Below are 12,642 nucleotides of genomic sequence, written 5' to 3' on the forward strand. Positions count from 1 at the left end.
AAAGTGAAATTTTCAAAAATTCAGAAAATTGACTGAAAACGACTAAATATCAAGGACTCATCGGGCGAATCGCTCTTGAACTGAAATCGGAACGCTCATTGACATTTCCCCTTTCTGAAAGTCTGATAAACGCTGGAAAAATGACAGTCCAAAAAAAACTTTTTTTTCAACTTTTTTCAATTTTACCCACGTGGGATATATATTCTACCCACACACATTTGGAACTCTCCTGGGGTACCCTCACACATATTATTCCCTCATTTAGTGAACATTTTCACAAAAAAGTGAAATTTTCAAAAATTCAGAAAATTGGCTGAAAACAACTAAATATTAAGGACTCATCGGGCAAAACGCTCTGGAACTCAAATCGGAACACTCACTGACATTTCCCCTATCTGAAAGTCTGATAAACGGCAGAAAAATGACTACAAAAAAACCTTTTTTTCAACATTTTTCAATTTTATCCCCGTGGGAAATATATTCTACACACACACATTTGGAACTGTCCTGGGGTACCCTCACACAAATAATTTCCTCATTTAGTGGATATTTTCACAAAAAAGTGAAATTTTCAAAAATTCAGAAAATTGACTGAAAACGACTAAATATCAAGGACTCATCGGGCGAATCGCTCTTGAACTGAAATCGGAACGCTCATTGACATTTCCCCTTTCTGAAAGTCTGATAAACGCTGGAAAAATGACAGTCCAAAAAAACCTTTTTTTTCAACTTTTTTCAATTTTACCCACGTGTGATATACAGTTATATGAAAAAGTTTGGGCACCCCTATTAATCTTAAGCTTAATGTTTTATAAAAATTGGTGTTTTTGCAACAGCTATTTCAGTTTGATATATGTAATAACTGTTGGACACAGTAATGTTTCTGCCTTGAAATGAGGTTTATTGTACTAACAGAAAATGTGCAATCTGCATTCAAACAAAATTTGACAGGTGCATAAGTATGGGCACCCCACCAGAAAAGTGACATTAATATTTAGTAGATCCTCCTTTTGCAAAAACAACAGCCTCTAATCACTTCCTGTAGCTTTTAATGATATCCTGGATGAAGGTATTTTTGACCATTCCTCTTTACAAAACAATTCCAGTTCAGTTAAGTTTGATGGTCGCCGAGCATGGACAGCCCTCTTCAAATGATCCCACAAATGTTCAATGATATTCAGGTCTGGGGACTGGGATGGCCATTCCAGAACATTATAATTGTTCCTCTGCATGAATGCCTGAGTAGATTTGGAGCAGTGTTTTGGATCATTGTCTTGCTGAAAGATCCATCCCCTGTGTAACTTCAAGTTTGTCACTGATTCTTGAACATTATTGTCAAGAATCTGCTGATACTGAGTGGAATCCATGCGTCCCTCAACTTTAACAAGATTCCCGGTGCCGGCATTGGCCACACAGCCCCAAGCATGATGGAACCTCCACCAAATTTTACTGTGGGTAGCAAGTGTTTTTCTTGGAAAGCTGTGTTTTTTTGCCGCCATGCATAACGCCTTTTTGTATGACCAAACAACTCAATCTTGGTTTCATCAGTCCACAGGACCTTCTTCCAAAAGGAAATTGGCTTCTCCAAATGTGCTTTTGCATACCTCAGCCGACTCTGTTTGTGGCGTGCTTGCAGAAACGGCTTCTTTCGCATCACTCTCCCATACAGCTTCTCCTTGTGCAAAGTGCGTTGCATAGTTGACCGATGCACAGTGACACCATCTGCAGCAAGTTGATGCTGCAGCTCTCTGGAGGTGGTCTGAGGATTGTCCTTGACTGATCTCACCATTCTTCTTCTCTGCCTTTCTGATGTTTTTCTTGGCCTGCCACTTCTGGCCTTAACAAGAACTGTCCCTGTGTTCTTCCATTTCCTTACTATGTTCCTCACAGTGGAAACTGACAGGTTAAATCTCTGAGACAGCTTTTTGTATCCTTCCCCTGTTGAATAATCTTTGTTTTCAGATCATTTGACAGTTGTTTTGAGGAGCCCATGATGCCACTCTTCAGAGGAGATTCAAACAGGAGAACAACTTGCAAGTGGCCACTTTAAGTAGCTTTTCTCATGATTGCATACACCTGGCTATGAAGTTCAAAGCTCAATGAGGTTACAAAACCAAAAAAAGTGCTTTAGTAAGTCATTAAAAAGTAGGTAGGAGTATTTAAAACAAGAAAATGATAAGGGTGCCCATACTTATGCACCTGTCAAATTTTGTTTGAATGCAGATTGCACATTTTCTGTTAGTACAATAAACCTCATTTCAAGGCAGAAACATTACTGTGTCCAACAGTTATTACATATATCAAACTGAAATAGCTGTTGCAAAAACACCAATTTTTATAAAACAATAAGCTTAAGATTAATAGGGGTGCCCAAACTTTTTCATATGACTGTATATTCTACCCACACACATTTGGAACTCTCCTGGGGTACCCTCACACATATTATTCCCTTATTTAGCGGATATTTTAACAAAAAAGTGAAATTTTCAAAAATTCAGAAAATTGGCTGAAAACAACTAAATATTAAGGACTCATCGGGCAAATCGCTCTGGAACGGAAATCGGAACGCTCACTGACATTTCCCTTATCTGAAAGTCTGATAAACGCCGGAAAAATGACTAAGTCCAAAAAAATCATTTTTTTCAACTTTTTTCAATTTCCCCCCCGTGGGATATAAATTCTACCCACACACACATTTGGAACTCTCCTGGGGTAGCCGCACACATATTATTACCTCATTTAGTGGACATTTTCACAAAAAAGTGAAATTTTCAAAAATTCTGCAAAATTGGCTGAAAACAACTAAATATTAAGGACTCATCGGGCGAATCGCTCTTGAACTGAAATCGGAACGCTCATTGACATTTCCCCTTTCTGAAAGTCTGATAAACGTTGGAAAAATGACAGTCCAAAAAAAACTTTTTTTTCAACTTTTTTCAATTTTACCCACGTGGGATATATATTCTACCCACACACATTTGGAACTCTCCTGGGGTACCCTCACACATATTATTCCCTCATTTAGTGAACATTTTCACAAAAAAGTGAAATTTTCAAAAATTCTGAAAATTGGCTGAAAACAACTAAATATTAAGGATTCATCGGGCAAAACGCTCTGGAACTCAAATCGGAACACTCACTGACATTTCCCCTATCTGAAAGTCTGATAAACGGCAGAAAAATGACTACAAAAAAACCTTTTTTTCAACTTTTTTCAATTTTATCCCCGTGGGAAATATATTCTACACACACACATTTGGAACTGTCCTGGGGTACCCTCACACAAATAATTTCCTCATTTAGTGGATATTTTCACAAAAAAGTGAAATTTTCAAAAATTCAGAAAATTGACTGAAAACGACTAAATATCAAGGACTCATCGGGCAAATTGCTCTGGAACTGAAATCAGAATGCTCATTGACATTTCCCCTTTCTGAAAGTCTGATAAACGCCGGAAAAATGACTAAGTCCAGAAAAACCTTTTTTTTCAACTTCTTTCAATTTTATCCACGTGGGATATATATTCTACCCACACACATTTGGAACTCTCTCTGGGGTACCCTCACACATATTATTCCCTCATTTAGCGGATATTTTCACAAAAAAAGTGAAATTTTCAAAAATTCAGAAAATTGGCTGAAAACGACTAAATATCAAGGACTCATCGGGCGAATCACTCTGGAACTGAAATCGGAACGCTCATTGACATTTCCCCTTTCTGAAAGTCTGATAAACGCCGGAAAAATGACTAAGTCCAAAAAAAACTTTTTTTTCAACTTTTTTCAATTTTACCCCCGTGGGATATATATTCTACCCACACACATTTGGAACTCTCCTGGGGTACCCTGAAACATATTATTCCCTCATTTAGTGAATATGTTCACAAAAAAGTGAAATTTTCAAAAATTCTGAAAATTCACTGAAAACGACTAAATATCAAGGACTCATCGGGCGAATCACTCTTGAACTGAAATCGGAACGCTCATTGACATTTCCCCTTTCTGAAAGTCTGATAAACGCTGGAAAAATGACAGTCCAAAAAAAACTTTTTTTTCAACTTTTTTCAATTTTACCCACGTGGGATATATATTCAACCCACACACATTTGGAACTCTCCTGGGGTACCCTCACACATACTATTCCCTCATTTAGTGGATATTTTCACAAAAAAGTGAAATTTTCAAAAATTGAGAAAATAGGCTGAAAACGACTAAATATCAAGGACTCATCGGGCGAATCGCTCTGGAACTGAAATCGGAATGCTCATTGACATTTCCCCTTTCTGAAAGTCTGATAAACGCCGGATAAATGACTAAGCCAAAAAAAACTTTTTTTTCAACTTTTTTCAATTTTACCCCCGTGGGATATATATTCTACCCACACACATTTGGAACTATCCTGGGTACCCTCAAACATATTATTCCCTCATTTAGTGAATATTTTCACAAAAAAGTGAAATTTTCAAAAATTCTGAAAATTCACTGAAAACGACTAAATATCAAGGACTCATCGGGCGAATCACTCTTGAACTGAAATCGGAACGCTCATTGACATTTCCCCTTTCTGAAAATCTGATAAACGCTGGAAAAATGACAGTCCAAAAAAACCTTTTTTTTCAACTTTTTTCAATTTTACCCACGTGGGATATATATTCTACCCACACACATTTGGAACTCTCCTGGGGTACCCTCACACATATTATTCCCTTATTTAGCGGATATTTTCACAAAAAAGTGAAATTTTCAAAAATTCAGAAAATTGGCTGAAAACAACTAAATATTAAGGACTCATCGGGCAAATCGCTCTGGAAAGGAAATCGGAACGCTCACTGACATTTCCCTTATCTGAAAGTCTGATAAACGCCGGAAAAATGACTAAGTCCAAAAAAATCATTTTTTTCAACTTTTTTCAATTTCCACCCCGTGGGATATAAATTCTACCAACACACATTTGGAACTCTCCTGGGGTAGCCGCACACATATTATTACCTCATTTAGTGGACATTTTCACAAAAAAGTGAAATTTTCAAAAATTCTGCAAAATTGGCTGAAAACAACTAAATATTAAGGACTCATCGGGCGAATCGCTCTGGAACTGAAATCGAAACGCTCACTGACATTTCCCCTATCTGAAAGTCTGATAAACGCCAGAAAAATGACTACAAAAAAACCTTTTTTTCAACTTTTTTCAATTTTATCCCCGTGGGAAATATATTCTACACACAAACATTTGTAACTCTCCTGGGGTACCCTCACACAAATAATTTCCTCATTTAGTGGATATTTTCACAAAAAAGTGAAATTTTCAAAAATTCAGAAAATTGACTGAAAACGACTAAATATCAAGGACTCATCGGGCAAATCGCTCTGGAACTGAAATCGGAACGCTCATTGACATTTCCCCTTTCTGAAAGTTTGATAAACGCTGGAAAAATGACAGTCCAAAAAAAACGTTTTTTTCAACTTTTTTCAATTTTACCCACGTGGGATATATATTCTACCCACACACATTTGGAACTCTCTTGGGGTACCCTCACACATATTATTCCCTTATTTAGCGGATATTTTCACAAAAAAGTGAAATTTTCAAAAATTCAGAAAATTGGCTGAAAACAACTAAATATTAAGGACTCATCGGGTGAATCACTCTGGAACTGAAATCGCAACGCTCACTGACATTTCCCCTTTCTGAAAGTCTGATAAACGCCGGAAAAATGACTAAGTCCAAAAAAACCTTTTTTTTCAACTTTTTTCAATTTTATCCACGTGAGATATATATTCTACCCACACACATTTGGAACTCTCTTGGGGTACCCTCACACATATTATTCCCTTATTTAGCGGATATTTTCACAAAAAAGTGAAATTTTCAAAAATTCAGAAAATTGGCTGAAAACAACTAAATATTAAGGACTCATCGGGTGAATCACTCTGGAACTGAAATCGAAACGCTCACTGACATTTCCCCTATCTGAAAGTCTGATAAACGCCAGAAAAATGACTACAAAAAAAACTTTTTTTCAACTTTTTTCAATTTTATCCCCGTGGGAAATATATTCTACACACACACACATTTGGAACTCTCCTGGGGTACCCTCACACAAATAATTTCCTCATTTAGTGGATATTTTCACAAAAAAAGTGAAATTTTCAAAAATTCAGAAAATTGACTGAAAACGACTAAATATCAAGGACTCATCGGGCAAATCGCTCTGGAACTGAAATCGGAATGCTCATTGACATTTCGCCTTTCTGAAAGTCTGATAAACGCCGGAAAAATGACTAAGTCCAAAAAAAACTTTTTTTTCAACTTTTTTCAATTTTACCCACGTGGGATATATATTCTACCCACACACATTTGGAACTCTCCTGGGGTACCCTCACACATATTATTCCCTCATTTAGCGGATATTTTCACAAAAAAAGTGAAATTTTCAAAAATTGAGAAAATAGGCTGAAAACGACTAAATATCAAGGACTCATCGGGCAAATCGCTCTGGAACTGAAATCGGAATGCTCATTGACATTTCCCCGTTCTGAAAGTCTGATAAACGCCGGAAAAATGACGAAGTCAAAAAAAACTTTTTTTTCAACTTTTTTCAATTTTACCCCCGTGGGATATATATTCTACCCACACACATTTGGAACTCTCCTGGGGTACCCTCAAACATATTATTCCCTCATTTAGTGAATATTTTCACAAAAAAGTGAAATTTTTTCAAAAATTCAGAAAATTCGCTGAAAACGACTAAATATCAATGACTCATCGGGCGAAGCGCTCTGGAACTGAAATCGGAACGCTCACTGACATTTCCCCTTTCTGAAAGTCTGATAAACGCCGGAAAAATGACTAAGTCCAAAAAAACCTTTTTTTTCAACTTTTTTCAATTTTATCCACGTGAGATATATATTCTACCCACACACATTTGGAACTCTCTTGGGGTACCCTCACACATATTATTCCCTTATTTAGCGGATATTTTCACAAAAAAGTGAAATTTGAAAAAATTCTGAAAATTGGCTGAAAACAACTAAATATTAAGGAATCAACGGGTGAATCGCTCTGGAACTGAAATCGGAATGCTCTCTGACTTTTCCCCTATCTGAAAGTCTGATAAATGCCGGAAAAATGACTAAGTCCAAAAAAATCTTTTTTTTCAACTTTTTTCAATTTTATCCACGTGGGATATATATTCTACCCACACACATTTGGAACTCTCCTGGGGTACCCTCACACATATTATTCCCTCATTTAGTGAATATTTTCACAAAAAAAGTGAAATTTTTTCAAAAATTCAGAAAATTCGCTGAAAACGACTAAATATCAAGGACTCATCGGGCGAAGCGCTCTGGAACTGAAATCGGAACGCTCACTGACATTTCCCCTTTCTGAAAGTCTGATAAACGCCGGAAAAATGACTAAGTCCAAAAAAACCTTTTTTTTCAACTTTTTTCAATTTTATCCACGTGAGATATATATTCTACCCACACACATTTGGAACTCTCTTGGGGTACCCTCACACATATTATTCCCTTATTTAGCGGATATTTTCACAAAAAAGTGAAATTTTTAAAAAATTCAGAAAATTGGCTGAAAACAACTAAATATTAAGGACTCATCGGGTGAATCACTCTGGAACTGAAATCGAAACGCTCACTGACATTTCCCCTATCTGAAAGTCTGATAAACGCCAGAAAAATGACTACAAAAAAACCTTTTTTTCAACTTTTTTCAATTTTATCCCCGTGGGAAATATATTCTACACACACACATTTGGTACTCTCCTGGGGTACCCTCACACAAATAATTTCCTCATTTAGTGGATATTTTCACAAAAAAAGTGAAATTTTCAAAAATTCAGAAAATTGACTGAAAACGACTAAATATCAAGGACTCATCGGGCAAATCGCTCTGGAACTGAAATCGGAATGCTCATTGACATTTCCCCTTTCTGAAAGACTGATAAACGCCGGAAAAATGACTAAGTCCAAAAAAAACTTTTTTTTCAACTTTTTTCAATTTTACCCACGTGGGATATATATTCTACCCACACACATTTGGAACTCTCCTGGGGTACCCTCACACATATTATTCCCTCATTTAGTGAACATTTTCACAAAAAAGTGAAATTTTCAAAAATTCAGAAAATTGGCTGAAAACAACTAAATATTAAGGACTCATCGGGCAAATCGCTCTGGAACTGAAATCGGAATGCTCATTGACATTTCCCCTTTCTGAAAGACTGATAAACGCCGGAAAAATGACTAAGTCCAAAAAAACCTTTTTTTTCAACTTTTTTCAATTTTATCCACGTGGGATATATATTCTACCCACACACATTTGGAACTCTCCTGGGGTACCCTCACACATATTATTCCCTCATTTAGCGGATATTTTCACAAAAAAAGTGAAATTTTCAAAAATTGAGAAAATAGGCTGAAAACGACTAAATATCAAGGACTCATCGGGCAAATCGCTCTGGAACTGAAATCGGAATGCTCATTGACATTTCCCCGTTCTGAAAGTCTGATAAACGCCGGAAAAATGACTAAGTACAAAAAAACCTTTTTTTCAACTTTTTTCAATTTTACCCACGTGGGATATATATTCAACCCACACACATTTGGAACTCTCCTGGGGTACCCTCACACATACTATTCCCTTATTTAGCGGATATTTTCACAAAAAAGTGAAATTTGAAAAAATTCTGAAAATTGGCTGAAAAGAACTAAATATTAAGGAATCAACGGGTGAATCGCTCTGGAACTGAAATCGGAATGCTCTCTGACTTTTCCCCTATCTGAAAGTCTGATAAACGCCGGAAAAATGACTAAGTCAAAAAAAACTTTTTTTTCAACTTTTTTCAATTTTACCCCCGTGGGATATATATTCTACCCACACACATTTGGAACTCTCCTGGGGTACCCTCAAACATATTATTCCCTCATTTAGTGAATATTTTCACAAAAAAGTGAAATTTTCAAAAATTCAGAAAATTGACTGAAAACGACAAAATATCAAGGACTCATCGGGCGAATCGCTCTTGAACTGAAATCGGAACGCTCATTGACATTTCCCCTTTCTGAAAGTCTGATAAACGCTGGAAAAATGACAGTCCAAAAAAACATTTTTTTTCAACTTTTTTCAATTTTACCCACGTGGGATATATATTCTACCCACACACATTTGGAACTCTCCTGGGGTACCCTCACACATATTATTCCCTCATTTAGTGAACATTTTCACAAAAAAGTGAAATTTTCGAAAATTGGCTGAAAACAACTAAATATTAAGGACTCATCGGGCAAAACGCTCTGGAACTCAAATCGGAACACTCACTGACATTTCCCCTATCTGAAAGTCTGATAAACGCCGGAAAAATGACTAAGTACAAAAAAACCTTTTTTTCAACTTTTTTCAATTTTACCCACGTGGGATATATATTCTACCCACACACATTTGGAACTCTCCTGGGGTACCCTCACACATATTATTCCCTCATTTAGCGGATATTTTCACAAAAAAAGTGAAATTTTCAAAAATTGAGAAAATAGGCTGAAAACGACTAAATATCAAGGACTCATCGGGCAAATCGCTCTGGAACTGAAATCGGAATGCTCATTGACATTTCCCCGTTCTGAAAGTCTGATAAACGCCGGAAAAATGACTAAGTCAAAAAAAACTTTTTTTTCAACTTTTTTCAATTTTACCCCCGTGGGATATATATTCTACCCACACACATTTGGAACTCTCCTGGGGTACCCTCAAACATATTATTCCCTCATTTAGTGAATATTTTCACAAAAAAGTGAAATTTTCAAAAATTCAGAAAATTGACTGAAAACGACTAAATATCAAGGACTCATCGGGCGAATCACTCTTGAACTGAAATCGGAACGCTCATTGACATTTCCCCTTTCTGAAAGTCTGATAAACGCTGGAAAAATGACAGTCCAAAAAAACATTTTTTTTCAACTTTTTTCAATTTTACCCACGTGGGATATATATTCTACCCACACACATTTGGAACTCTCCTGGGGTAGCCGCACACATATTATTACCTCATTTAGTGGACATTTTCACAAAAAAGTGAAATTTTCAAAAATTCTGAAAATTGGCTGAAAACAACTAAATATTAAGGACTCATCGGGCAAATCGCTCTGGAACTGAAATCGAAACGCTCACTGACATTTCCCCTATCTGAAAGTCTGATAAACGCCAGAAAAATGACTACAAAAAAACCTTTTTTTCAACTTTTTTCAATTTTATCCCCGTGGGAAATATATTCTACAAACACACATTTGGAACTCTCCTGGGGTACCCTCACACAAATAATTTCCTCATTTAGTGGATATTTTCACAAAAAAAGTGAAATTTTCAAAAATTCAGAAAATTGACTGAAAACGACTAAATATCAAGGACTCATCGGGCAAATCGCTCTGGAACTGAAATCGGAATGCTCATTGCCATTTTCCCTTTCTGAAAGTCTGATAAACGCCGGAAAAATGACTAAGTCCAAAAAAACCTTTTTTTTCAACTTTTTTCAATTTTATCCACGTGGGATATATATTCTACCCACACACATTTGGAACTCTCCTGGGGTACCTGCACACATATTATTCCCTCATTTAGCGGATATTTTCACAAAAAAAGTGAAATTTTCAAAAATTGAGAAAATAGGCTGAAAACGACTAAATATCAAGGACTCATCGGGCAAATCGCTCTGGAACTGAAATCGGAATGCTCATTGATATTTCCCCGTTCTGAAAGTCTGATAAACGCCGGAAAAATGACTAAGTCAAAAAAAACTTTTTTTTCAACTTTTTTCAATTTTACCCCCGTGGGATATATATTCTACCCACACACATTTGGAACTCTCCTGGGGTACCTGCACACATATTATTCCCTCATTTAGCGGATATTTTCACAAAAAAGTGAAATTTTCAAAAATTAAGAAAATTGGCTGAAAACGACTAAATAACTCATCGGGCGAATCGCTCTGGAACTGAAATCGGAACGCTCATTGACATTTCCCCTTTCTGAAAGTCTGATAAACGCTGGAAAAATGACAGTCCAAAAAAAACTTTTTTTTCAACTTTTTTCAATTTTACCCACGTGGGATCTATATTCTACCCACACACATTTGGAACTCTCCTGGGGTACCCTCAAACATATTATTCCCTCATTTAGTGAACATTTTCACAAAAAAGTGAAATTTTCAAAAATTCAGAAAATTGGCTGAAAACAACTAAATATTAAGGACTCATCGGGCAAAACGCTCTGGAACTCAAATCGGAACACTCACTGAAATTTCCCCTATCTGAAAGTCTGATAAACGCCGGAAAAATGACTAAGTACAAAAAAAACTTTTTTTCAACTTTTTTCAATTTTACCCACGTGGGATATATATTCAACCCACACATATTTGGAACTCTCCTGGGGTACCCTCACACATACTATTCCCTCATTTAGTGGATATTTTCACAAAAAAGTAAAATTTTCAAAAATTGAGAAATTAGGCTGAAAACGACTAAATATCAAGGACTCATCGGGCGAATCGCTCTGGAACTGAAATCGGAACGCTCACTGACATTTCCCTTATCTGAAAGTCTGATAAACGCCGGAAAAATGACTAAGTCCAAAAAAATCATTTTTTTCAACTTTTTTCAATTTCCCCCCCGTGGGATATATATTCTACCCACACACATTTGGAACTCTCCTGGGGTAGCCGCACACATATTATTCAATCATTTAGTGAACATTTTCACAAAAAAGTGAAATTTTCAAAAATTCAGCACATTGGCTGAAAACAACTAAATATTAAGGACTTATCGGGCAAAACGCTCTGGAACTCAAATCGGAACACTCACTGACATTTCCACTATCTGAAAGTCTGATAAACGGCAGAAAAATGACTACAAAAAAATCTTTTTTTCAACTTTTTTCAATTTTACCCCCGTGGGATATATATTCTACCCACACACATTTGGAACTCTCCTGGGGTACCCTCAAACATATTATTCCCTCATTTAGTGAATATTTTCACAAAAAAGTGAAATTTTCAAAAATTCAGAAAATTGACTGAAAACGACTAAATATCAAGGACTCATCGGGCAAATCGCTCTGGAACTGAAATCGGAATGCTCATTGCCATTTTCCCTTTCTGAAAGTCTGATAAACGCCGGAAAAATGACTAAGTCCAAAAAAACCTTTTTTTTCAACTTTTTTCAATTTTATCCACGTGGGATATATATTCTACCCACACACATTTGGAACTCTCCTGGGGTAGCCGCACACATATTATTCAATCATTTAGTGAACATTTTCACAAAAAAGTGAAATTTTCAAAAATTCAGCACATTGGCTGAAAACAACTAAATATTAAGGACTCATCGGGCAAAACGCTCTGGAACTCAAATCGGAACACTCACTGACATTTCCACTATCTGAAAGTCTGATAAACGGCAGAAAAATGACTACAAAAAAATCTTTTTTTCAACTTTTTTCAATTTTATCCCCGTGGGAAATATATTCTACACACACACATTTGGAACTCTCCTGGGGTACCCTCACACAAATAATTTCCTCATTTAGTGGATATTTTCACAAAAAAGTGAAATTTTCAAAAATTCAGAAAATTGA

The sequence above is a fragment of the Phyllobates terribilis genome, unplaced genomic scaffold (genome assembly GCF_046119375.1).
Source record: "Phyllobates terribilis strain yellow unplaced genomic scaffold, ASM4611937v1 Scaffold_8__6_contigs__length_399053987, whole genome shotgun sequence".
NCBI classification, from domain to species: domain Eukaryota; kingdom Metazoa; phylum Chordata; class Amphibia; order Anura; family Dendrobatidae; genus Phyllobates; species Phyllobates terribilis.